The sequence below is a fragment of the Schistocerca gregaria genome, chromosome 4 (assembly GCF_023897955.1).
Source record: "Schistocerca gregaria isolate iqSchGreg1 chromosome 4, iqSchGreg1.2, whole genome shotgun sequence".
Taxonomy (NCBI): domain Eukaryota; kingdom Metazoa; phylum Arthropoda; class Insecta; order Orthoptera; family Acrididae; genus Schistocerca; species Schistocerca gregaria.
In genome coordinates this window covers 89,922,651-89,947,759 of record NC_064923.1, presented here as the reverse complement: position 1 = coordinate 89,947,759, position 25,109 = coordinate 89,922,651, and the positions used below count along the sequence as shown (strand labels likewise).

The window sequence follows — 25,109 nt, the reverse complement described above, 5'->3', positions numbered from 1 at the left end:
TAGACACAGGCAACGGAGCATGCACAATGTCGGCACTGGTACAGTGTATATCCACCTTTCGCATCAATGCAGGCTGCTATTCTCCCATGGAGACGATCGTAAAGATGCTGGATGTAGTCCTGTGGAACGGCTTGCCATGCCATTTCCATCTGGCGCCTCAGTTGGACCAGCGTTAGTGCTGGACGTGCAGACCGCGTGAGACGACGCTTCATCCAGTCCCAAACATGCTCAATGGGGGACAGATCCGGAGATCTTGCTGGTCAGGGTTGTTGACTTACACCTTCTGGAGCACGTTGGGTGGCACGGGATACATGCGGACGTGCATTGTCCTGTTGGAACAGCAAGTTCCCTTGCCGGTCTAGGAATGGTAGAACGATGGGTTCTATGACGGTTTGGATGTACCGTGCACTATTCAGTGTCCCCTCGACGATCACCAGAGGTGTACAGCCAGTGTAGGAGATCGCTCCCCACACCATGATGCCGGGTGTTGGCCCTGTGTGCCTCGGTCGTATGCAGTCCTGATTGTGGCGCTCACCTGCACGGCACCAAACACGCATACGACCATCATTGGCACCAAGGCAGAAGCGACTCTCATCGCTGAAGACGACACGTCTCCATTCGTCCCTCCATTCACGCCTGTCGCGACACCACTGGAGGCGGGCTGCACGATGTTGGGGCGTGAGCGGAAGACGGCCTAACGGTGTGCGGGCCCGTAGCCCAGCTTCATGGAGACGGTTGCGAATGGTCCTCGCCGATACCCCAGGAGCAACAGTGTCCCTAATTTGGTGGGAAGTGGCGGTGCGGTCCCCTACGGCACTGCGTAGGATCCTACGGTCTTGGCGTGCATCCGTGCGTCGCTGCGGTCCGGTCCCAGGTCGACGGGCACGTGCACCTTCCGCCGACCACTGGCGACAACATCGATGTACTGTGGAGTCCTCACGCCCCACGTGTTGAGCAATTCGGCGGTACGTCCACCCGGCCTCCCGCATGCCCACTATACGCCCTCGCTCAAAGTCCGTCAACTGCACATACGGTTCACGTCCACGCTGTCGCGGCATGCTACCAGTGTTAAGGACTGCGATGGAGCTCCGTATGCCACGGCAAACTGGCTGACACTGACTGCGGCGGTGCACAAATGCTGCGCAGCTAGCGCCATTCGACGGCCAACACCGCGGTTCCTGGTGTGTCCGCTGTGCCGTGGGTGTGATCATTGCTTGTACAGCCCTCTCGCAGTGTCCGGAGCAAGTATGGTGGGTCTGACACACCAGTGTCAATGTGTTCTTTTTTCCGTTTCCAGGAGTGTACATGATTAACAAAAACCTTTGACTATAGTTATCAGAATTGCTTCTATCGCTTTCATAACCCTAATTAGCGTGAAAAGTTTGAAACGTGTTGAAATTTGTGAACAACATAAAATTCGAGTAAAGAGACAGAAAAAGAAATTTGCGCATATCATACAGTGTATGTGAATGGAAAAGGGGACACGAAGCTAGTGGATAATAAAGATCGTTTTCCCCCCAGGGTGTTTTAGGTTTGGTCCTCACTGTTCTTCTTAAAGTGAGATGGAGGTGAGATTTATGACGAACTTCACTAGCGAATACATGGATTGCGACGGCGCAGCTAAAATGCATAACTCCTTGAAGAGGTACCTACACGACGTCCATGGCTGATCGCACGTAATTCTTACTGCTCGCTTTTGTGACATCAATGCTTTCTTTTTCAGTCTTATGTCTTATTCCATGAGACATTAATGAGTGGGAATTTTTCAACATATGTCAAGAGGTTAATTCGAGTTTTGTTTCCAAGATTAGCAATTATATGAAGAGCAAAGGTAGGTGAACTCAGCTCAGCAATATGCTTCTTCCATATCAAATTTCATCTATATGTACATCCTATTTCACCTGCTACGTCAATTGTGGATATGACTTTTATTGTTGTACTGAACTGAATATTGCGTGCTTTTTTTTAATTTAGAGAGAGCCCATTTTCTGAGACCCACTTTACAATTTTAGGAAAACATCATTTACAATCTCTTGTTTCTTTCTAACTGGATTTGTTATAATGCTAACATTGTTTGGAAAAAGTACCAATCAAGATAATTATTTTTCACAAAATTTAAGATGAACAAGTGCTCATACCTCATATTAGATCCCACGCTTACTAGACCACTTTTCTTCGAATGATCGATCGCCTCTTGTCCTTTATGTTTACAGAATATGAAGCTCAGGGCCTGGTATATATTTACTAAAGTGGACTTTTGTATACATCGGACCACCGCCAGTGTAAATTTGTCGAGGGAAGTCGTTTTCCCGCCTAGACTGTTTTTATTTCACACTTAGCTGTTATCCAGTTTCTATTTTTTTCCCTTGGTTATTTTCAAGCTGTCTGTGTTACAAGCACAACAATCAAAAACTTCAATCAAACAGCGCCTTCTACTTGACACATCTGTGTGGAGAGGGCAACATCTCTGGGCGTCCTTAATAAAGCAACATCTCTTGGCGTCCTTAATAAAGCAACAGCTCTTGGCGTCCTTAATAAAGGTTTCTTAATATCATGCTATTTACGGGGAAAACTACGTTACGCGTGAATTTCGTAGCAAAAAGAGAACAATGTGACTCTTCTGCTGGTTGTGCCAGCGTGTAACACGTTACAATTCATTAGTTTCACAATTAATTTTAAAATCAGATCATTTGTTTTGAGAAACAGGACAAGGTGAAGAAGAAGAATTACGTTGTAAGAATAACATCTCTTTACTTTTAATTGCTCATCATATCAAAATAAATTACAGTTTTATAGAATATGAAATGAAATATTATTAATGAAAATAAATGTGGATCAATTGTTATTTTCTATAGAAATAAACTAGTTTCTTATTTTGTGATTGATATCAAGCACATTTGCAGCAGTTTTTAATTTGTTGTGAATACTCGCATTTTAATGATGCTTCTAAATGAGAGTAAAACGACATTAAAAATTTTAAAAATATGATTTAATGTTTCTTAATTTAAGTTTTCATTTGTTAGTAAAAATGGAATTTAAACAAAAGTAAAAATATTTCTACAAGTGGGTTTCAAACTAGGAATATTAGGATTACTAGAATTTTACACCATACCATTATGATGGAAACTTTTTGTCCAAGGTGAGAGAAATAGAAACCCACCTTATATCTTCTGCCCCACGTTGCGAATAACGTATGTTCTGTCGCATATAAGGTGCATGAAATATTTTAAAGGCTAGTTTAATTTTTGTCAAGGTGTGTGCTCGGAAACCTTCCACAGGCCAACAATAAAACCGTGAAAGTCGTTGTTCCTTAGGTAGCGCCGTCAGAGCACAGGAAGGTGAATAAGCCAAGGAAAAGAAGAAAATATACCTCCCTTCCCCCGATAACAGGAACGGTAAGACCACCTGCCAGCGCTAGGAAAGAAATAACAAAAATGATGACATCCAGTGGCGGAGACGACTGAAAGGCAAATTAACACCATTTACATGTTCGCAATGCTATAGTCCCCAGCCCTTTGTTCACAATAGTTCTTTTTTTCGAGAATTGCGTCATATGTGTTTACGAAATCGAGGTGCAGATAGTGAGTTTCAAATTCTATAACTATGAACAAAATTAGGGAGAGAGTAGCCGCCTCCTAAGTCAACAAGTGGGAAGACGTGTTATGCGCTAAGAACTGACTTTCCCAGAAATTACGCGAAACTTAATGTGTCCCACATTAATTTACAGTTACTCACTCAATATTTACTGTCGGTAGATGACTGTTGTTGTTGTTGTGGTCTTCAGTCCTGAGACTGATTTCATGCAGCTCTCCATGCTACTCTATCCTGTGCAAGCCTCTTCATCTCCCAGTACCCACTGCAACCTACATCCTTTTGAATCTGCGTAGTGTAGTCATCTCTTGGTCTCCCTCTACGATTTTTACCCTCCGCGCTACTCTCCAGTACTATATTGGTGATCCCTTGATGCCTCAGAACATGTCCTACCAACCGATCCCTTCTTCTTGTCAAGTTGTGCCACAAACTTCTCTTCTCCCCAATCCTTTTCAGTACTTCCTCATTAGTTATGTGATCTACCCATCTAATCTTCAGCATTCTTCTGTAGCACCACATTTCAAAAGCTTCTATTCTCTTCTTGTCCAAACTAGTTATCGTCCATGTTTCACTTCCATACATTGCTACACTCCATACAAATACTTTCAGAAATGTCTTCCTGACACTTAAATCTGTACTCGATGTAATAAATTTCTCTTCTTCAGAAACGCTTTCCTTGCCATTGCCAGTCTGCATTTTATATCCTCTCTACTTCGACCATCATCAGTTATTTTGCTCCCCAAATAGCAAAACTCCTTTACTACTTTAAGTGTCTCATTTCCTAATCTAATACCCTCAACATTACCCGACTTAATTCGACTACATTCCATTATCCTCGTTTTGCTTTTGTTGATGTTCATCTTATATCATCCTTTCAAGACACTATCCATTCCGTTCAATTGCTCTTCCAAGTCCTTTGCTGTCTCTGACAGTATTACAATGTCATCGGCGAACCTCAAAGTTTTTATTTCTTCTCCATGGATTTTAATACCTGCTCCGAACTTTTCTTTTGTTTCCTTCACTGCTTCCTCAATATACAGATTGAATAACATCGGGGAGAGGCTACAACCCTGCCTCACTCTCTTCCCAACCACTGCTTCCCTTTCATGTCCCTAGACTCTTATAACTGCCATCTGCTTTCTGTACAAATTGTAAATAGCCTTTCGCTCCCTCTATTTTACCCCTGCCACCTTCAGAATTTGAAAGAGAGTATTCCAGTCAACATTGTCAAAAGCTTTCTCTAAGTCTACAAATGCTAGAAACGTAGTTTAACCTTCCTTAATCTAGCTTCTAAGATAAGTCGTAGGGTCAGTATTGCCTCACATGTTCCAACATTTCTACGGAATCCAAACTGATCTTCCCCGAGGTCGGATTCTACTAGTTTTTCCATTCGTCCGTAGAGAATTCACGTTAGTATTTTGCAGCTGTGACTTATTAAACTGATAGTTCGGTAATTTTCACATCTGTCAACACCTGCTTTCTTTGGGATTGGAATTATTATATTCTTATTGAAGTCTGAGGGTATTTCGCCTGTCTCATACATCTTGCTCATCAGATGGTAGAGTTTTGTCAGGACTGGCTCTCCCAAGGCCGTCAATAGTTCCAATGGAATGTTGTCTACTCCGGGGGCCTTGTTTCGACTCAGGTCTTTCAGTGCTCTGTCAAACTCTTCACGCAGTATCGTATCTCCCATTTCATCTTCATCTACATCCTCTTCCATTTCCATAATATTGTCCTCATGTACATCGCCCTTGTATAGACCCTATATATACTCCTTCCACCTTTCTGCTTTCCCTTCTTTGCTTAGAACTGGGTTTCCATCTGAGCTCTTGATGTTCATACAAGTGGTTCTCTTATCTCCAAAGGTCTCTTTAATTTTCCTGTAGGCAGTATCTATCTTACCCCTAGTGAGATACGCCTCTACATCCTTACATTTGTCCTCTAGCCATCCCTGCTTAGCCATTTTGCACTTCCTGTCGATGTCATTTTTGAGACGTCTGTATTCCTTTTTGCCTGCTTCGTTTACTGCATTTTTATATTTTCTCCTTTCATCAATTAAATTCAATATTTCTCCTGTTACCCAAGGATTTTTACTATCCCTCGTCTTTTTACCTACTTGATCCTCTGCTGCCTTTACTACTAATTCCCTCAAAGCTACCCATTCTTCTTCTACTGTATTTCTTTCCCCCATTCCTGTCAATTGCTCCCTTATGCTCTCCCTGAAACTATGTACAACCTCTGGTTCTTTCAGTTTATCCAGGTCCCATCTCCTTAAATTTCCACCTTTTTGCAGTTTCTTTAGTTTTAATCTACAGGTCATAACCAACCTTCTTTCATGGTTCTTTAACCAAGTGTTACCTTTGATTAAGTTGTGCTCTGTGCAAAATTCTACCAGGCGGTTTCCTCTTTCATTTCTTTGCCCCAGTCCATATTCAACTACTACGTTTCCTTCTCTCCCTTTTCCTACTACCGAATGCCAGTCACCCATGACTACTAAATTTTCGTCTCCCTTCACTATCTGAATAATTTTTTTGATCTGATCATACATTTCATCAATTTCATAGTCATCTGCAGAGCTAGCTGGCATATAAACTTGTACTACTGTAGTAGGTGTGGGCTTCGTATCTATCGTGGTCACAATAATGCGTTCACTCTGCTGTTTGTAGTAGCTTACCCGCATTCCTATTTTCATATTCATTATTAAACCTACTCCTGCATTACCCCTATTTGATTTTGTGTTTATAACCCTGTAGTCACCTGACCAAAAGTCTTGTTCCTCCTGCCACCGAACTTCACTAATTCCCACTACATCTAACATTAACCTATCCATTTCCCTTTTTAAATTTTCTAACCTACCTGCCCAATTAAGGGATCTGACATTCCAAGCTCCGATCCGTAGAATGCCAGTTTTCTTTCTCCTGATAACGACATCCTCTTGAGTAGTCCCCGCCCGGAGATCCGAATGGGGGACTATTTTACCTCCGGAATATTTTACCCAAGAGGACGCCATCATTATTTAATCATACAGTAAAGCTGCATGCCCTCGGGAAAGATTACGTCCGTAGTTTCCCCTTACTTTCAGCCGTTCGCAGTACCAGCACAGCAAGACCGTTTTGGTTATTGTTACAAGGCCAGATCAGTCAATCATCCAGACTGTTGCCCCTGCAACTACTGAAAAGGCTGCTGCCACTCTTCAGGAACCACACGTTTGTCTGGCCTCTCAACAGATACCCCTCCGTTGTGGTTGAACCTACGGTACGGCTATCTGTATCGCTGAGGGACGCAAGCCTCCCCACCAACGGCAAGGTTCATGGTTCATGGGGGGAGATGACTATAATCAGATTTATATACAAGGTCGGGTATGATGTTTTATGGGCACCTCCCCCCAAGAGAAATTTGTACTAAAAGCGTTCATATTTTTACACAGATCAGTTTCCGAGTTCGGAAAATAAAATAGCATGAACACTACAATGTCTAGAGAATAGCGAGGAATTCTACAACATTACAAGCTATAATTAGAAGAAAACAGCCCTCGGTCACTAATTTTTAACGAATTAACCGGGTTTCGACAGTGCTAGGAGTGTCTTCCTCAGAGTTTAAACAAAAGAATGGTCTATAACGTGGTCACAGAATTATGACGAAAAACGTATGATGCAAATTATCGTGAAAGATTGGCAGTACTTACATGTCATTTATAAAATAACATATATGCCAAAAGGGCATTAGTCACAAAGAAATTAAAATTAAAAAACTGTGATGGCGAGCCACTAAGGGCTGCTCGTTACTTGCGTGGTGCAGGTTGTAAACGGACTGAGGTGGCCGCGTTAACAAATGCGGCCAGGTGAACATGGCACTGCAGCGAGCGCGTCATCTAGTAGCCGTATATACAATTAGCCTACTTTACATTGAAATATAGGCAGAAATGATTATAAATAAACAGTATTTGGTACATAATGGAAAGCAGTGTTTGTATGATAGTACCATACAACATAACATTTTGTCGACATCAAAGCTTATAACAGTAAGGTAAAACATGAAAGTATCATTATGGAAATGTAGATAGGACTGAATGACTACTTTTAGAAGGCAATATTGAGGTGAAATAGAGCCAAAAAAGTTTAATAATTAAAAAAAAACATTAGAAAACTACCTGAGAAGGAAAAGAAAATTTCTGCAACCTGCACAAGGAGACCCGAAGTCAGAATCGAGTAACGGATTTATACCGTCGAAGAAATTTTTGTTACGTAGCTGTAGCTGTTCGTTAAGGATGATGCCATCCTTTCGAGCTAGATGCTTGAAAATCTCTAATTCTTCTAGAATGTCTATTCTACGCCCTTTCTTTTCGATGTGCAAAATGTTGCTATCGCAGATGGCTTTAGGTGAATGACCTGTAATTAGAAGATGGTTGGCAAAAGATGAATTTTGAGGGCTAGAGCCATTTTTTCTTAGCAAGTGTTCTTTATATCTGGTAGTGATGGCACGTCCAGTTTGTCCTGCATAGTAAGAGGCGCAAGTATCGCAGACGATTTTGTAGACACCAGAATTTTCTAAAGGAGAACGAATAGAATGTGTATCTAAAATTTCTTTATGACTATGGCTCTTTTGGCATATTTATTATTTTATAAATGACATATAAGTACTGCCATTCTTTCACGATAATTCCGTACTTATAATTTGTAACATACGTTTTTAGTCATAATTCTGTGACCATGTTTTAGACCATTCTTTGGTTCAAATTCTGAGGAGAACTCCTAGTAGTGTCGAAATGTGGATAATTCGTTAAAAATTAGTGACTGAGGGCTATTTTCTTTTGATTGTAACTATTTACGGTCTCTGAACGTGCAGCCATGTGCAAAATTTTGTGAAAAAATAATATTACAAGCTATGTTTACCAGAGGATAGTTTAGAGTTGTTGCCCCCTCCCTCCACCATACACACAATTTAGTGGAACTGTATATATTTTCAAATATATCAGTTTTTAAATTTATCACATTGTAAACGTGCTCACAAGGTACTAGGTATACAGTAGCTTCATACTTGCTTGATGATGGTTGTCTACGAGCTGTTAAAGGACCTGACGAATATATACAGGGTGAGTCACCTAACGTTACCGCTGGATATATTTCGTAAACCACATCAAATACTGACGAATCGATTCCACAGATCAAACGTGAGGAGAGGGGCTACTGTAATTGGTTAATACAAACCATAAAAAATGCACAGAAATATGTTTTTGAACACAAACATGCGTTTTTTTAATGAAACTCCGTTAGGTTTTTTAGCACATCTGAACATATAAACAAATACGTAATCAGTGCCGTTTGTTGCATTGTAAAATGTTAATTACATCCGGAGATATTGTAACCTAAAGTTGACGCTTGAGTACCACTCCTCCGCTGTTCGATCGTGTGTATCGCAGAGCACCGAATTACGTAGGGATCCAAAGGGAACGGTGATGGACCTTAGGTACAGAATAGACTGGAACATCACATTACATCCACATGCAACACCTTTATGTTGGTCTTTTTCTCTGACGTACATGTACATTACCATGAGGGGTGAGGTACACGTACACACGAGGTTTCCATTTTCAATTACGGAGTGGAATAGAGTGCGTCCCGACATGTCAGGCCAATAGATGTTCAATGTGGTGGCCATCATTTGCTGCACACAATTGCAATCTCTGGCGTAATGAATGTCGTACACGCCGCAGTACATCTGGTGTAATGTCACCGCAGGCTGCCACAGTACGTTGTTTCATATCCTCTGGGGTTGTAGGCACATCACGGTACACATTCTCCTTCAAAGTACCCCACAGGAAGAAGTCGTCCAGAGGTGTAAGATCAGGAGAACGGGCTGGCCAATTTATGCCTGTGTTTGTTACGACACGCAACTGAACGTCGGAGGTTTCAAGCGTCAACTTTAGGTTACAATATCTCCGGTTGTAATTAACATTTTACACTGCAACAAATGGCTCTGATTACGTATTTGTTTATATGTTCAGATGTGCTAACAAAACTAACGTGTTCCATTTAAAAAAACGTAGGTTTGTGTTAAAATACTTCGGTGCATTTTTGTATGGTTTGTATTAAACAATTACACTAGCCCCTCTCCTCACGTTCGGTCTGTGGAATCGGTTCGTCAGTATTTGATGTAGTTTACGAAATATATCCAGCGGTAACGTTAGGTGACTCACCCTATATATATATATATAGCCATTCAAAAAGAGGGAACAAATATAAAGCATTTATTGCTTCCGAACTAGAAAAGATAGAAACACAATTCCAACGTTCCTGGAAAGAGAAAAGTTCAAATTTTTGGGCATTCAATGTGCGCACCATGTGTTACACGACAAATACCAAAACGGTGACTAAATTCCAGTCACACACGAAGCAGCTGGTCTCTCGCTAGTTGATTCACAGCTTCAGCAATGCAATGTCGCAGACATTCAAGAGTGCCAGGCATAGGGGGGATAAAAACGTAGTCTATTGGGTAACGTCGCAGATAAGTCACAAGGCTTGAGGTCTGGAGACCTGGGAGACTACCGGCGATGAAGGTCACCTTCTGCTCCTCATCTTCCAATCCAGCGTCCTGGAATGGTGACATTCAGTTAATGTCGGGCGTGTTTAGAGAAATGAGAAGGAGCATCATCTTGCATGAGGACGAAGCAAAGTATGGCGGCGAAGCTGTCGCCCCCTATAGGTCAGACTGGAGTACGGCTAAAGCCGTCCTTTTCGTCACCTCGCTTATCGCCTGGTGAGCAGGCAACCCAAATAGCACCGCTGTAACCCATTGGAGCCTCCGTGCCCTGTGGGATACAGCAAGCCTTCCTTTTCGTTGCCTCGCTTATCGCCTGGTGATCAGGCAACCCAAATAGTACCGGTGTAGCGCGGTGGAGCCTCTGTGCCCTGTGGTGGGATACAGCAAGGAGCCCTTTCGTCACCTCGCTTATCGCCAGGTGAACAGGCAACCCAAATAGCACCACTGTAGCGCGGTGGAGCCTCTGTGCCCTGTGGGATACAGCAAGCCGCGCTTTCGTCACCTCGCTTATCGTCTGGTAAGCAGGCAACCCAAATAGCACCACTGTACCGCGGTGGAGCGTCGGTAGTCTGTGGGATACAGCAAGCCCTCAGCGACAACAACGGCGAGGCAGATGACAGTCTTTGTCAAATACCAGTCACACCACCGGCGGCTCTCGATTGCATTGGTTTACTTCGAGAGCGACGCTCCATACGGCAGACACACTGCCTGGCTTCGCTTTGGGTTACGTAGCGCCAGGTAATGATCTCTGTAGCTCGTAAATAGGCCCGCACAGCAAGTATGGTTCACGCTCGATGTTACTAATCTACGCTTCGTTTTCATCATCAGCGACAACTCTTGTCTGTTCTATGGATTTTCTACGGATTATTGGCTGGAGCCTCGCTTCCTGCTTACTCATGGACTTTAGTATCTTGTGATTAACAAACAACAGTAACTACGATACTCTGCGAATTGATAGTGTAATGAGATGTTGTCAGAAGCTCTCTGAATGCTCAACAGGAACAAAAGGCCCTGTTTCCATAATAATCTGCAGGAGCCGAAGCATGTAGTAGCAGCAAGGTGGAGAATAGCCACTCTTTAATCGAATAGCTCTGGATGTTCATTGGACTTCTTGTTCCCACTTCATTCACAAGCAGCTGAGTACCTGGCGATGTCCTTGTATGTATGTGTTTATTCATATCTTCTATCAGTCCATCGCCTCCACCTCCTCTCTGATCCACTTGCTCTACCCACACTCTCTGTCCATCTCCTCTTCCCCCCCCCCCCCCACCTCTGTTCATCCCCTCCTTCCCCTCTGTCCATGTTCTCCTCCCTGATCTGACCATCTACTCCTGCCCCCTTCTAACTCCAGCTCTTCGTCCCCTTCTTTTTGTCCATCCCCTCCTACCACGTGACATCTGCTCCCCTCCCCCCATTACCTCCTCCACCTCTCGCAGTTCACCTTCCGTTCCCTCCTCTGTCTCCTCCTTCCCCATCACTGTATATCTCCTCCATCCTTTATCTGTCTATCTCCTGCTCTTCCCTTTCTTTGTCCATTTTCCCACACTGTATCTCTGTCCATCTCCTCTCCTCCTCTCTGTTTCCATCTCGTCCTTCCCCTCACTGTCGCCCCATCCCTTCCGACCCGTTCTCTCACCCTGACCCCAATAGCAAATGGTAGTTCTCACCCCAGCAACATTTCTTTCCATGTAGTAACTAATATGTGTACCAAATCTGATTGAAACTATTCCAGGGGTTTAGGGCTTTACTCATGTATACACATGTCAAATGTATTCCACATATTTTTTAAAAATTTCACACGCATTTATACACATATATTCACCTGCATCTCTTGCGAATTTCACCTCGCAGTTCCATTTTCACGCAGGTCAATGTTTATGACGTCGTAGTTCCAGAACTACGCGATACAATTTTTCAGGTGCGTCCAGTTGAATAGCGGCGAAATATGTTGCGAAAAGAGGTAGTAGTAAAAATGTAAACAAATAAAACGTCATGCACAATATGGCAGTTTTTCACACATCTCATATCTTATGAACAATGCGTAACACAAAGGCATGTTTTTGCAAATACGTTAACTGGTAGCTATATAATAAATAAAATCGAAATGACGGCTGCAGGTGTTTCATTTTATTACTAAGTGGATACCTTTTGCGAAAAGTGTTGCTACCCGAGTTAGCAGCAAAGAAATATTAAATTTAAACGTCATGCATCATTCGGCATCTCAGTATTTATGGCGTCATGTCACCTGAACTACGAATGTGTGTCATACAATGATATAATTTTGCTGGTACATTCAGAGATATAAGGTATTCTGACTACAAAACGTGTCACGGATAGAATTAGCCCTAATAGCGATTCTTTCCAGACAGTATACAGTTACCATACACACACTGATGACCCAAACGCTTAATACCATGTTTGTCCACTTTTGGAAAGCAATACAGCGGCGGTTCTACGTTGCTTGGATTCCACGTGTCTTTGGTAGGTTTCCAGAGATACATGGTACAGTTTAAGAACCGTTGGCTTGCTGGCTGAACCTTGCTCCTGATAGCATCCTGGGGTGTGTCACTGGGTTCAGATCAGGTGAGTTTAGTGGCTGAGACATCCACGTGAGTTGTCTGCGAAGGTCCTCAAAACATTATAACACGATTCTGGCCTTGACATCCTGCTGGAAGAGGAGACATCGAGCTTGAACTAATGCAGATCATTCACAATAATTATCATGTAAATTAAATGTTGAGGGGGAGAGAAAGGAAGATAAATGGAAGGACGTATTTATGTCAGCTGCATCGGGACTTTATGTGGAATCAGCGGTGACGAGTGATAATGTGTGCCGGACCGGGACCCAAATCCGGGATCTCCCACTTACTAGGCGGTTGCGTTAACCACTGCACCATCCGGACACAGTGTTTATCGCAATTTCAGTGGCTTTCACGTCGTGTCTGTTCTTTGGGACACGCAAAAAAAAAAGCCAGACACCACGCACTCATATAACTGAATCGCCTCGATGGGCAACGAATCCACCACCTAAAGTGAAGGAGCATAGTTACGTTCCACATGCTGTGTGGGAAAGTGGAGGACGTGAACAAGGACTGAGGGCAGGTGGTTCGGCTGGGAAGCATGCCGAAATAGTCCACGCATTTGCGCCAGACACTGTAGCTAGATGACGCAGTTCAGTTTACATAGTACTGTATGTGTCACAGCTGCAGATTGTGTGTGGTGTCTGTTCTTTCGGACATCTGCAAAAGAATGAAGACCAAGCGTTCATATCCATAGTAACGTTCACTTACTCCACAGCTTCGGCCAAGGGCCTTTCAACAGTGGAAACACCGATTCCCGTTAGAACTGATGTCGGCTAGTACTTGGATGGCTGACAGTCCACGTCTGTGAGGGCTGTTGCAAGCGGTGTGCATGCAGCCTTTGTGATGCCAACTGAGGAGGACGTTGATTGAGAAGTGGCGGCTCCGGTCACCAAAGCTGACTATGTGCTTACCATGTGTCTCTCCATAGCCACATCCAGTGACTCCTATGGGTAAGGATGGTAACGCTGGGGCTTCCGAGGCCTTTTAGGACAGAGCTGAGTCAACAGCTTCGCGGAACCTTCGGTTCCATGCAAGCACAGAAGAATGTCAACCATAGCAACTGCCAACTGCGTCTGTGGCATGGTGCATGTTTCGATTAGTCGATCGCCTGGATGACGGCGTATGATACGTCCATCAATCTGTTCTAACGAAAAACGTGATTCACTGGACAATTCAACACGTTTTCATAGGCCCATGGTCCGATGTCGATGATCCCGTGTCTACTGAAATCGTAATTGTTGAAGACACTGGGTCAACAAGGGAACACTTAGGGGTCTGCTGCGTTTCCCCGTGTACAACAATGTGGTTTGGTGGTTGAGTTGGGGGAAAGGACCAAATAGCGAGTTCATCGGCCCCATCGGGGTAGGGAAGGATGGGGAAAGAAGTCGGTGGTGCCCTTTCAAAGGAGCCATCCCGGCATTTGCCTGAAGAAATTTAGGGAAATTACGGAAAACCTAAATCAGGACGGCCTGACGAGGGATTGAACCGTCGTCCTTCTGGATGCTCGTCCAGTGTGCTAACCACTGCACCGCCTCGCTCGGTCAACAAAGTGGCCCAACGATGTGGTCCGAGACACTTGTTCTTGCATCAGCATTGTACTCTGTCGGCAGGTCCGAAATGTTCCCCTTTATAAGACTTAACATAGAAATGGGCAACTTGGTGCTTCAAGCCTTATTCCACCTTCCTTAACAAAAATTTTGGGGTGCTCTTTTAATACATAACATTCTAAATCCTTTTAAGCAATCTCTGTAGTCAAGCCTTTTTTTCAGCATCTCCCTCTCACTGCCACTGTGCGTATACATAGACGGAAAAAACGGAACACCAAGAAGGAGTTGTGTGATGTTATTCAAATTTCGCGGCAGTCGCATGAGAGTGACGCTAGCGTTCCTTCTGTGATACTGCAGAAAGACTTGGCAGGAAAGTGGACACTGTACATGGCAGCGATGATCACGAGAATATACCGACCGATTTGTGGACGGCGACGTGGCAACACCGAGAGGGAAGACCATCATGTTCGGTGAATGACTCGGGCTCATCGAACTGCATCTGCAGCAGCAATTTGAGTTGCAATTCTCATCCAGTAAGACAACGAATTGTTACAAATAGGTTTCTTCAACGACACCTCAGAGCCAGATGCCCTACAGTGTGCATTCCACGACCCCAAACAGTCGCGATTTGCGACTTCAGTGGTGTCAAGAGAGTTCACTGGAGGGCAGGGAAGAGGTCTGTTGTGTTTTCTGCTGAACGCTGTTTCTGCCTCGGTGCCAGTGAGGGCAATGCGTGGTCAGAAGAAGGCCTCTTGACAGCCTGCAACCAACCTGCCTGCGTCTATACACACTCGACCTACACCTGGACTTCCGGACTGGGGCGTGTTTTTTTATAAGCATTCTCCTGGTTATCCCAACACCCTGGCTGCAAATTTGCCCGTCAGTCTGGTGATTTGATCTGCTGTGCTGCCATTAATGAAAACATTCCAAGGAGTGTTTTCCAACAGTATAACGCTCGCCCACATACCGCTATTTTAAGCTAACATGCTCTATAGAGTGTCGTCAAGTTACCTATGCCTGCTCCAGCAACAGATCTGTCTCCAATCATACACCTATGGGATACCATCGGACGGCAACTACAGCATTAACCGTCGCTATATTGACCGATCAAGTGCAACAGGCATGGAACTCCGTCCCACAAAATGACATTCGGAACACTTATAACACAATGCATGCACTTTTGCTTGCTTGCATTGAACATTTTGCGGTTGCACTGCTTGTTAACGTACCAGTATTTCACAATTGCAAAGGTTTATCTGGCACTTACATTAATTAACCTGCGATCTTGTAATATTAACCACTTAAATATATTACATAGGCAAATGTATTCCCGAAATTTAATTACTCTACATTGACTATTTCCTAGTGTTGCAAATTTATTCTGTCACTATCTGTATCTCTCCCACCGTATCCTTTTTCTCCCACTGCCACTGCCACTGCCTCCCCCTCGCTTGCATTGTCTCCTTTCTCATTTCTTTCCCACTGCCACCGTCTCACGATACCTCGGCAGCCCATAGATACTGGCGTCCAACTTATTTTTCCCCAGCATCCCAGTCCAAAATGCGCCTTTCCCTACACCTAAATGATAAGATTCGCTGGTCTAGGAGGGGGTCCAGACCGCCCCAAAGCCTATGTCTTGGCCTCGACTCAACTCTCTTTTCCATTTCAACTACTTCCTCTCTCTTTTGCTCCCACTGCTTTTATCTAAATCCATCTCTTTTGCTACCACTCTCTTTGCCTCCCACCGCTATTACCTTCATTCACCTCTTTTCTTTTTCATTGCCACTGTCTCTCTTCCACCATCTCTGTCTCCTCTCTCTCCCCTCCTACTGGCTCCTTCACCTCTCTCTTCCACCGTCACTCTCTCTGCTACTCTTTTCAACACAAGAAAGTGCGAATATGTCTGCATGCCAAGGGTATTGGTGTGGAAGGCGGAATACGTCTTGAGGCAACTGGTTCCCCACTTTTCTTCAAGGAACTTTTTTGCCTTTTTGTGTTCCGACAGGAGCATTTTTCCCCTGGTTCCCTTCTTTTCCCTGCTACCGCAGGGTGTGCTGCTGATATGAAACGGATTATATAGGTGAGTGACCTTTTAAATACTTTAGCACATTTATATAGTTTGGCACGTACACGGTGTTTCAGAAGTGATGGTCAATAATTCACACATGCAGAGTACAGGCGAAAAGTACAAAAAAGCTGAGATAAACATGGCTCCACAAATCAGCCGCATTAATTCGGGTTGGGAACCAACTGTATCCGTCCCTGGATACCGCGGTATTTACGTTGATATCTCAAGATTTGAGATCGACTGTGTGTTTGTTTACGCATGCGCAATTTCTTGTCTTTCCCCCTCCGTGCACTGTGCCGAATGGCACTGCCCTTGAGGCTGCTCCACTGTATGATGAAGGGTCTCCTCTCCGCAGGCCGGCCGACAGGTGTACATTTAGCCGGCTACATCAGTATCTTAGAGAAACTGGGGGTTCCGCACACGATGTACGGAAAGGTCGACCCAGATACATAACACCCGACGTAGGCGAAAGGGTGTTACGCACTGTACACGAACGTCCGAGTACTTCAAAAAGAATAATTGCTTCCCAAGTGTGTGGCAGATTTTACATCGGCAAGTACGCTATCCATATCATCTCCAGCGAGTGCAAGAATTCAACAATGCAGACTTCCCTCCTAGAGAGAATTTCTGCCAGTGGGTGCAGCAACAGTTTACCCTGAATCCCCTGTTTATAAGCAGTATTGTGTTCACGGATGAGGCTGGATTTATCAGTGACGGTATTTTCATCTACCATAACTGCCACATCTGGGCCGATGTCAGTCCTAATATAACACAAGTATAACGACATCAATAGTGTTATTTGCTGAACGTCTGAGCAGGACTTCTCGTAGACCGCATAATTGGACTACACTTCCTACCACAGAGCCTAACCAGATTGCAGTATAAGCGGTTTCTGCGGCCTGTACTTCCAGATGTACATGATGATGTCTCACTGAACCAACGTCTGAACGTGTGGTACATGAATGAGGTGGTCCAGAACATTTTCATTTACGAGTGCGCCGGCTTCTAACGCGAACGTGTGGTCAACATTGGACATGTAGAGGAGAGACTGTGCCGTGGCCTCCAAGGCCTCCAGATTTAAATCCCATGGATTTCTGTGTGTGCGGCCATGTCAAAAGCCTGGTCTACGCTTTTTTTAAATCATTAGTCTACTGACTGGTTTGATGCGGCCCACCACGAATTCCTTTCCTGTGCTAACCTCTTCATCTCAGAGTAGCATTTGCAACCTACGTACTCAATTATTTGCTTGACGTATTCCAGTCTCTGTCTTCCTCTACAGTTTTTGCCCTCTACAGCTCCCTCTAGTACCATGGAAGTCATTCCCTCATGTCTTAGCAGATGTCATGTCATCCTGTCCCTTCTCCTTATCAGTGTTTTCCTCATATTCCTTTCCTCTCCGATTCTGCGTAGAACCTCCTCATTCATTACCTTATCAGTCAACCTAATTTTCAACATTTGTCTATAGCACCACATCTCAAATGATTCGATTCTCTTCTGTTCCGGTTTTCCCACAGTCCATGTTTCACCACCATACAATGCTGTACTCCAGACGCACATCCTCAGAAATTTCTTCCTCAAATTAAGGCCGGTATTTGATATTAGTAAACTTCTCTTGGCCAGAAATGCCTTTTTTGCCATAGCGAGTCTGCTTTTGATGTCCTCCTTGCTCCGTCCGCCATTGGTTATTTTACTGCCTAGGTAGCAGAATTCCTGAACTTCATTGACTTCGTGACCATCAATCCTGATTTTAAGTTTCTCGCAGTTCTCATTTCTACTACTTCTCATTACCTTCGTCTTTCTCCGATTTACTCTCAAACCGTACTGTGTACTCATTAGACTGTTCATTCCGTTCAGCAGATCATTTAATTCTTCTCCACTTTCACTCAGGATAGCAATGTCATCAGCGAATCGTATCATTGATATCCTTTCACCTTGTATTTTAATTCCACTCCTGAACCTTTCTTGTATTTCCATCATTGCTTCTTCGATGTACAGATTGAAGAGTAGGGGCGAAAGGCTACAGCCTTGTTTTACACCTTTCTTAATACGAGCACTTCGTTCTTGATCGTCCACTCTTATTATTCCCTCTTGGTTGTTGTACATATTGTATATGACCCGTCTCTCCCTATAGCTTACCCCTACTTTTTTCAGAATGTCGAACAGCTTGCACCATTTTATATTGTCGAACGCTTTTTCCAGGTCGACAAATCCTATGAACGTGTCTTGATTTTTCTTTAACCTTGCTTCCATTATTAGCCGTAACGTCAGAATTGCCTCTCTCGTGCCTTTACTTTTCCTAAAGGCAAACTGATCGTCACGTAGCACATTCTCAATTTTCTTTTCTATTCTTCTGTATATTATTCTTGTAAGCAGCTTCGATGCATGAGCGTACCGACGTCAAATCTCTTAAGGAATTGCGCTTGCGGATTGAAGCAGCATTCCAGCATTTACAGAATTCCTGATGACTGCCTGAGAGGATTCGCAACTCATTTCAGAGACGAGTTAAATGTTGCATTCAGACACCTGAACAACATTTCGAACACCTAATTTAACGTTTATAGATGCCATGTGTTCCTAGACACTGATGAACCGCAACAGAAAATCTGATGTATCTCTACAAATGTTGGTTTGTGGACTCTACTGGAGCTTTTACCTACTTTTGGCCCGTTCTCTACATGTGTGAATTATTGGCCATCACTTTCCAAACACCCTCTGTAGGTAACAAATAAGTGCACATCATACAAGGTCAACAAAAAGTCGTTTGTTTTACATTTTCTCTGAATGCTTTGCTAATCGAACGCAAACCATTGAAAACGTTCAGCTTTTGATTTGTATTAAAAGAGTAAAAATATTATCAGAAACATTTTACTGAATTTGCAGTCTTTCCAGTTCTATGTAATTTTTGGCAGTAATTTTAAATTCTTTTCAGGTTTGTTAAGACCCGTTTTAGCCTATTTTTTCACATTGGGCAAATCTGTATAAGAGTAAAATGCTTATTATACAGACACAGTGCATTATAAAGTTTTATTGGTGAAAAAATACTGACTGACTTAAAACATAATGTGGTGTCCTCATAACGCTTGCAGTGAGCCTAAAACCCTCGACACATGCTGACTACGTCAGTCAAAACTACTGTTAGGCCTCAGACCGGATATTCTGTGCATATTTTACCTGCGTAAGTATGGTAATTGTGAACTTCTGGATCACGATAACGGATAATAATACCGAAAAATGTGTCTAGGTTCCGCGAGGACATCATCTTGAAAACACATGCTAACGTTCTGACGATTCACCGTGAACAGAAATCACAGAAGCGGTCATCCTCGCAACTGGTACTTTTGGTACCGAAAAATTATAGTTTTTGGGGTTTTTGTCAGGAATAAGGTGCATCTGATTCAAGTATATGAGAAATGTGAAAGAACGGAACCACAATATTCTCAGTTCGAATATAATAAACTTCCTTGAGACTGAGATGCTTATGTCAAAGAATCAGAAAGGTTTTGGAAAGCATCGCTCGTGCGAGACTCAGCTTGCTCTTTTCTCACATGATATACTGAGAAATATGGGCGAACGGAAAAAGGCAGAGTCCATATTTCTAGATTTCCGGAAAGCATTACACACTGTGTCCAACTGCAGGCTGTTAACGAAGGTACGAGAGTATGGAATAAGTTCACAGATATGTGAGTGGCTCAAAGACTTCTTGTTCCCGACGACGAGTGTTCATCAGAGAGAGACAACGGTATCATCAGGAGTGCCCCAGAGAAGTGTGATAGGACAGCTGTTGTTCTCTGTACACATAAATGATTTGGCTGACAGGGTGGGCAGCAATCAGCGGTTCTTTGCTGATGATGCCGTGGTGTACACGAAGGTGCCGAAGTTGGGTGACAAAATGTCCAATTGGTGTGATGAATGATATCTAGCGCTGAATGTGGGAAAATGTAATGCGGATGAATAGGAAAGCAAACCTGTAATGTTCGGATATAGTAATACTAATGAGCTGATTTAGACATTCAAGTCGTTTACATATCTGCGCATAACGTTGCAAAGCAATATGAGGTGGAACGAGCATGTCAGAACTGTGGTAGGGAAGGCGAATAGAACGACTTAGGCTTATTGGGAGAATTTTAGGAAAGAGCGCTTCACTTGTGAAGGATATAGGGCGTTGGTGAGACCTAGTCTTGAGTACTGCTCGAGTGTTTGGGATCCGTACCAGGTCGTATTGAAGGAAGACATAGAAGCAATTCATGAGATGGCTGCTGGATTTGTTAGCGGGAGGCTCGAACAACACGTATGTGTTACAGAGATGCTTCGGGAAGTCGACAAACACTACTGAGAACATTAGAGAATCGGCATTTTAATCTGACTGGCGAACGATTCTACTGCGTAACGACCATGAAGGTAAGATATGAAAAAATTTGGGCTCGTGCTGAGGCATATAGACAATCGTTTTTCCCTCGCTCTATTTGCAAGTGGAACAGGGAAGGAAATGAGAAGTAGTGGTGCAGCGTACCCTCCACCATGCACCGTACGGTGGTTGCGGAGTATCTTTGTAGAAGTAGATGTGAATCGCCCACGAACAAATGTAGCTTTTATCAGACACCTAAGACACATCATAGAACACACGTAATGCAAAAGAACCAGCCAGTCTGCGTAAACTGTCTGAGCTGGAGGATGTGTGTAATGTTTACAATTTGACCCTGTACTGTGGGACGACTACAGTATGACCGTTCTTCCGATAGGTATTGAAATGGTCGCTAGGGCGAGTGCTATTCAAAACTCTTGAGGCCTTATCTCTGTGATGAACAGACTCCGGTATACGACCGGCTGAAAAACTCGCATCTTCGTGGACGGCTTTTTGGTACATGTTGGTACCATACACTGTCGTGTACGAACCAACACACAGAATAAGTATGCATTCAAAATGAAGAATAGCATTTTGCTCCAACACACATCACAGCGAACGCCCGACTCGTTGCCGCGTTCCTGCCAGACTCATTCCTTTAGGCAGCGCCCTGTAGCTGTCCTCGTGGTGGGTGTGGGTTTGGCTGGTCGGTGACGGTGGAAGGCGGAGTCAACGGGCCATGTGTGTGTGCGTGTGTGTGTGTGTGTGCGTGTGTGTGTGTGTGTGTGTGTGTGTGTGTGTGTGCGCCCCTGCCCTTGGAAGCGTCTCTCGCCATCTGTAATTAACGCAGCCCTTTCCCTGCTCCATTCCGAGTCCGGCGTTTGGCACGGAGCGAACGTTCGCGTCGTTAGCGAAGATGACACTGAGTTCTGCATCTGGAATCACAAGCGTGTTTTTTCCCTATATTTTTCACGTAGTTCCGACTCATTTGCGTTACTCGGAGGTACAGGCAGAGATGTAGTCGAAGATACAATCTGATACATCAGGAGAAACACAATACCGGGTCTTTTTTAGTAGTCTTTCGCCTAGGGACGTTCGGCCGATGTTTATTTGATGATTTTTCTGACGTGACTGGCATGGTCAAGTATTTACCCTCCATTGCTGAGAGGTGCCGAAGATTCAGAGACGAAAGATGACATGCAACACTTTAACAGCTGGCCATGAACGCCTCAACAACTTTGTAAAATTAATTGAATGCGTGGTATACGTGCCTTTGGCAGAACAGACACCACGCAGATCCCGCAACTGTGAATCACTATATGTTAATTGAAGGCTGTCATCTGCAGCGGGACAGTTAAACGGAATCAGCTACGGCGAGCGAAAATGTATACCGGACCGGGATTCGAACCCGGGATTTCCTGCTTAATAGGCAGGTGCGTTAACCACTGCGCCGTCCGGAACACAGCGTTATTGCATCTACACGGAGTATCTCGGTACGCCTCACGGCCGATCCACACTCCTACCGAGAGCCAGCTATCCGCAGCCCCTGTCCATGTTGACAGCAGTGATACCCCTTCAATTTACATAACTTTGTAAAAGGCAAACGTTCTACATTGTCCTGTCACATTAACGTGACCAACTGTCAAAAGCCTGAATAGCCAACTTTCGCAGCGCGGACCTCTGTGAGACGTGCAGGAAGAGAGTCAATGCCGGCCTGTGTGGCCGAGCGGTTCTACGCGCTTCAGTCTGGAACCGCGCGACCGCCACGGTCGCAGGTTCGAATCCTGCTTCGGGTATGGATGTGTGTGATGTCCTTAGGTTAGTTAGGTTTAAGTAGTTCCAAGTTCTAGAGGACTAATGACCTCAGATGTCAAGTCCCATAGTGCTCAGAGCCATTTGAAGAGAGTCAGTGAAGTTCTGGAAGGTACCAGTGGGGATGCTTGAGCCGTGCCTTACCGACTCCAGTGCCGTGGCCGGCTGTCCTAGGTTTCTCGAATTAGGCTCCTTGGCGCCGACAACCTGATCGAGTGGTCTCACAGATTCCCGATTGCGTTTAAACCTGAGGCGTTTGGTGGCCCGAAGAGTACGATAAACTCATCCTGGTGCTGTCCGAACCGCGCACGTACACTGCGAGCTGTGAGAACGTTGCACTTCCTGCTAGCAGACGCTATCGTACAGAGGAAATACAAACTGCATGTAGTGGTGGGCATGGTGCCTAAGGATAGATGCATACATGTGTTAATCCATTGTGCCTGCGGGAAAGAGATCACGAAAGGAATGCCACGAAAATATTCCCCAGACCACAGCGTTCCCTCCTCTGGCGTGGACCTTTCCGACGATTGTTACAGGGTGTTTGCTATCACACGTTACACACCGTACCCGCCAACAGCCATCTTTCCGATGGAGCATAAACATGATTCATCCGAGAAGGCCACCTGTCGCCTTTCAGTTGACGTCCAGTTGTGGTATTCAGGTGTAAATTCCAGTCCTCGTCGGTGATGAACAACAGTCAGCAGCAACCAGGTGCAGCAACGTTCGCCGAAAAGTCGTTGAGTTGACAATGTTGGTAACCTTTTGGTTCATCTGGGAGGTCAAACGCTCAACAGTTCCACATCTATTCCTCCGTACACATCTCAGCAGTCTTCTAGGAAATGACGCTGAAAAAGATGAAACTCCAGAAACTTTTGTAGACTTTTTTGACTAGTTTTCTATATGTTTTCGAGGGTGCTGAAGCGAGTCTTCAAAGCCCCACTAAAATTTCGACCATGAAAGTCGATCAAAAATGGGAAAAGCGCAAAAATAGGACTTTTCCGGGTTTTTCGCTTATAATTCGGAAACGACAATTTTCGAGAAAGTTGACTATTTATAAAATCAAAAATGATAAAATTTCTCAGAAAATAAGTCTGAGTGGCGTTTTTCGTCAGATAAACCGTACTGCTCTAGCGCGTGTTGAAGTTAGCACGTAACCGTACATTGTTGCACATCCATTGCCAAATTTCATCCTCTAGTGGTGTCACCATGTGGCTGGAGTGGTTAGTCGTTGACACTTGTCGTGGTGAAGGTGCAAGATGTTTGTGAGATGTACATAATCATCTCCTCCTGGCAGGGGGAACGCCTTTCTTTATATTGGTCTCTTGCACCGCCGGTTGTTTACGTGTTCGCCCTCAGACGATTGCTTACAACGTATTTGCCGTCGTAAATTCACCTGAAATAAAATAGTCCAACATAATGATTTCAAGCGAGAGAGGTATTCTATATAATAAGAAGAAAGTGTCATTACTTAAACCCGAAGTGTCTCGAACAGTGTCCTTGAAGCAAGTCAGAAGAGAAAGGTCGGGAGAGCTGCCCTCTTGAAGAGTAAAATTGTGGTTAACGTTCGTGAACCACGTCGAGATAAGTACACTAAAGAAACATTAATTAGTGCGGAGGTCAATAGTATTGCCTCTGATTGCAGTCGAAAAGAAACTCGATATGCTGAACCCGGTTTCCATTCCAAAATTGTGTGCAGGTCTGCGATCATCCCAAAATTTCTGGATCCATGGAACCTGGTGTACGGTGTGCGTGACCTGTGGCTGCGAGAGACTTGGTTGCTGTTGATGAATAACGTCAAGTGCATGAAGGTCCTGCATGCCAAACCAACGAGAAAAAAAAGGAACACGAGGTGTTGTTGTGGTCTTCAGTCATGAGACTGGTTTGATGCAGCTCTCCATGCTACTCTATCCTGTGCAAGCTTCTTCATCTCCCAGTATCTACTGCAACCTACATCCTTCAGAATCTGCTTAGTGTATTCATCTCTTGGTCTGCCCTCCAATACTAAATTGATGATAGCTTGATGCCTCAGAACATGTCCCACCAACCGGTCCCTTCTTCTTGCCAAGTTGTGCCACAAACTCCTCTTCTCCCAAATTCTGTTCAATACCTCCTCATAAGTTATGTGATCTACCCATCTAATCTTCAGCATTCTTCTGTAGCACCACATTTCGAAAGCTTCTATTCTCTTCTTGTCCAAACTATTTATCGTCCATGTTTCACTTCCATACATGGCTACACTCCAAATAAATACTTTCAGAAACGACTTCCTGATACTTAAATCAATACTCGATGTTAACAAATTTCTCTTCTTCAGAAACGCTTTGCTTGCCATTGTCAGTCTACATTTTATATCCTCTCTACTTCGACCATCATCAGTTATTTTGCTCGCCAAATAGCAAAACTCCTTTACTACTTTAAGTGTCTCATTTCGTAATGTAACTCCCTCAGCATCACCCAACTTAATTCGACTACATTCCATCATCCTTTAAAGACACTGGCCATACCGTTCAACTGCTCTTCCAAGTCCTTTGCTGTCTCTGACAGAATTACGATGTCATCGGCGAACCTCAAAGTTTTTATTTCTTCTCCATGGATTTTAATTCCTACTCTAAATTTTTCTTTTGTTT

At 44.1% G+C, this 25,109-nt stretch overlaps 1 protein-coding gene and 1 non-coding gene across 16 annotated transcripts in view; both read right to left on the bottom strand.

Annotated features, from left to right (window-relative positions):
* LOC126266656 (adipokinetic hormone/corazonin-related peptide receptor variant I-like) overlaps positions 1 to 25,109 on the bottom strand; it is a 1,027,110-nt gene that overhangs the window by 163,696 nt on the left and 838,305 nt on the right. The gene's annotated exons all lie outside the window — the stretch shown is intronic.
* On the bottom strand, positions 22,058 to 22,130 carry Trnan-auu (transfer RNA asparagine (anticodon AUU)). The gene has a single exon. It is a non-coding gene; the product is annotated as a tRNA-Asn (tRNA).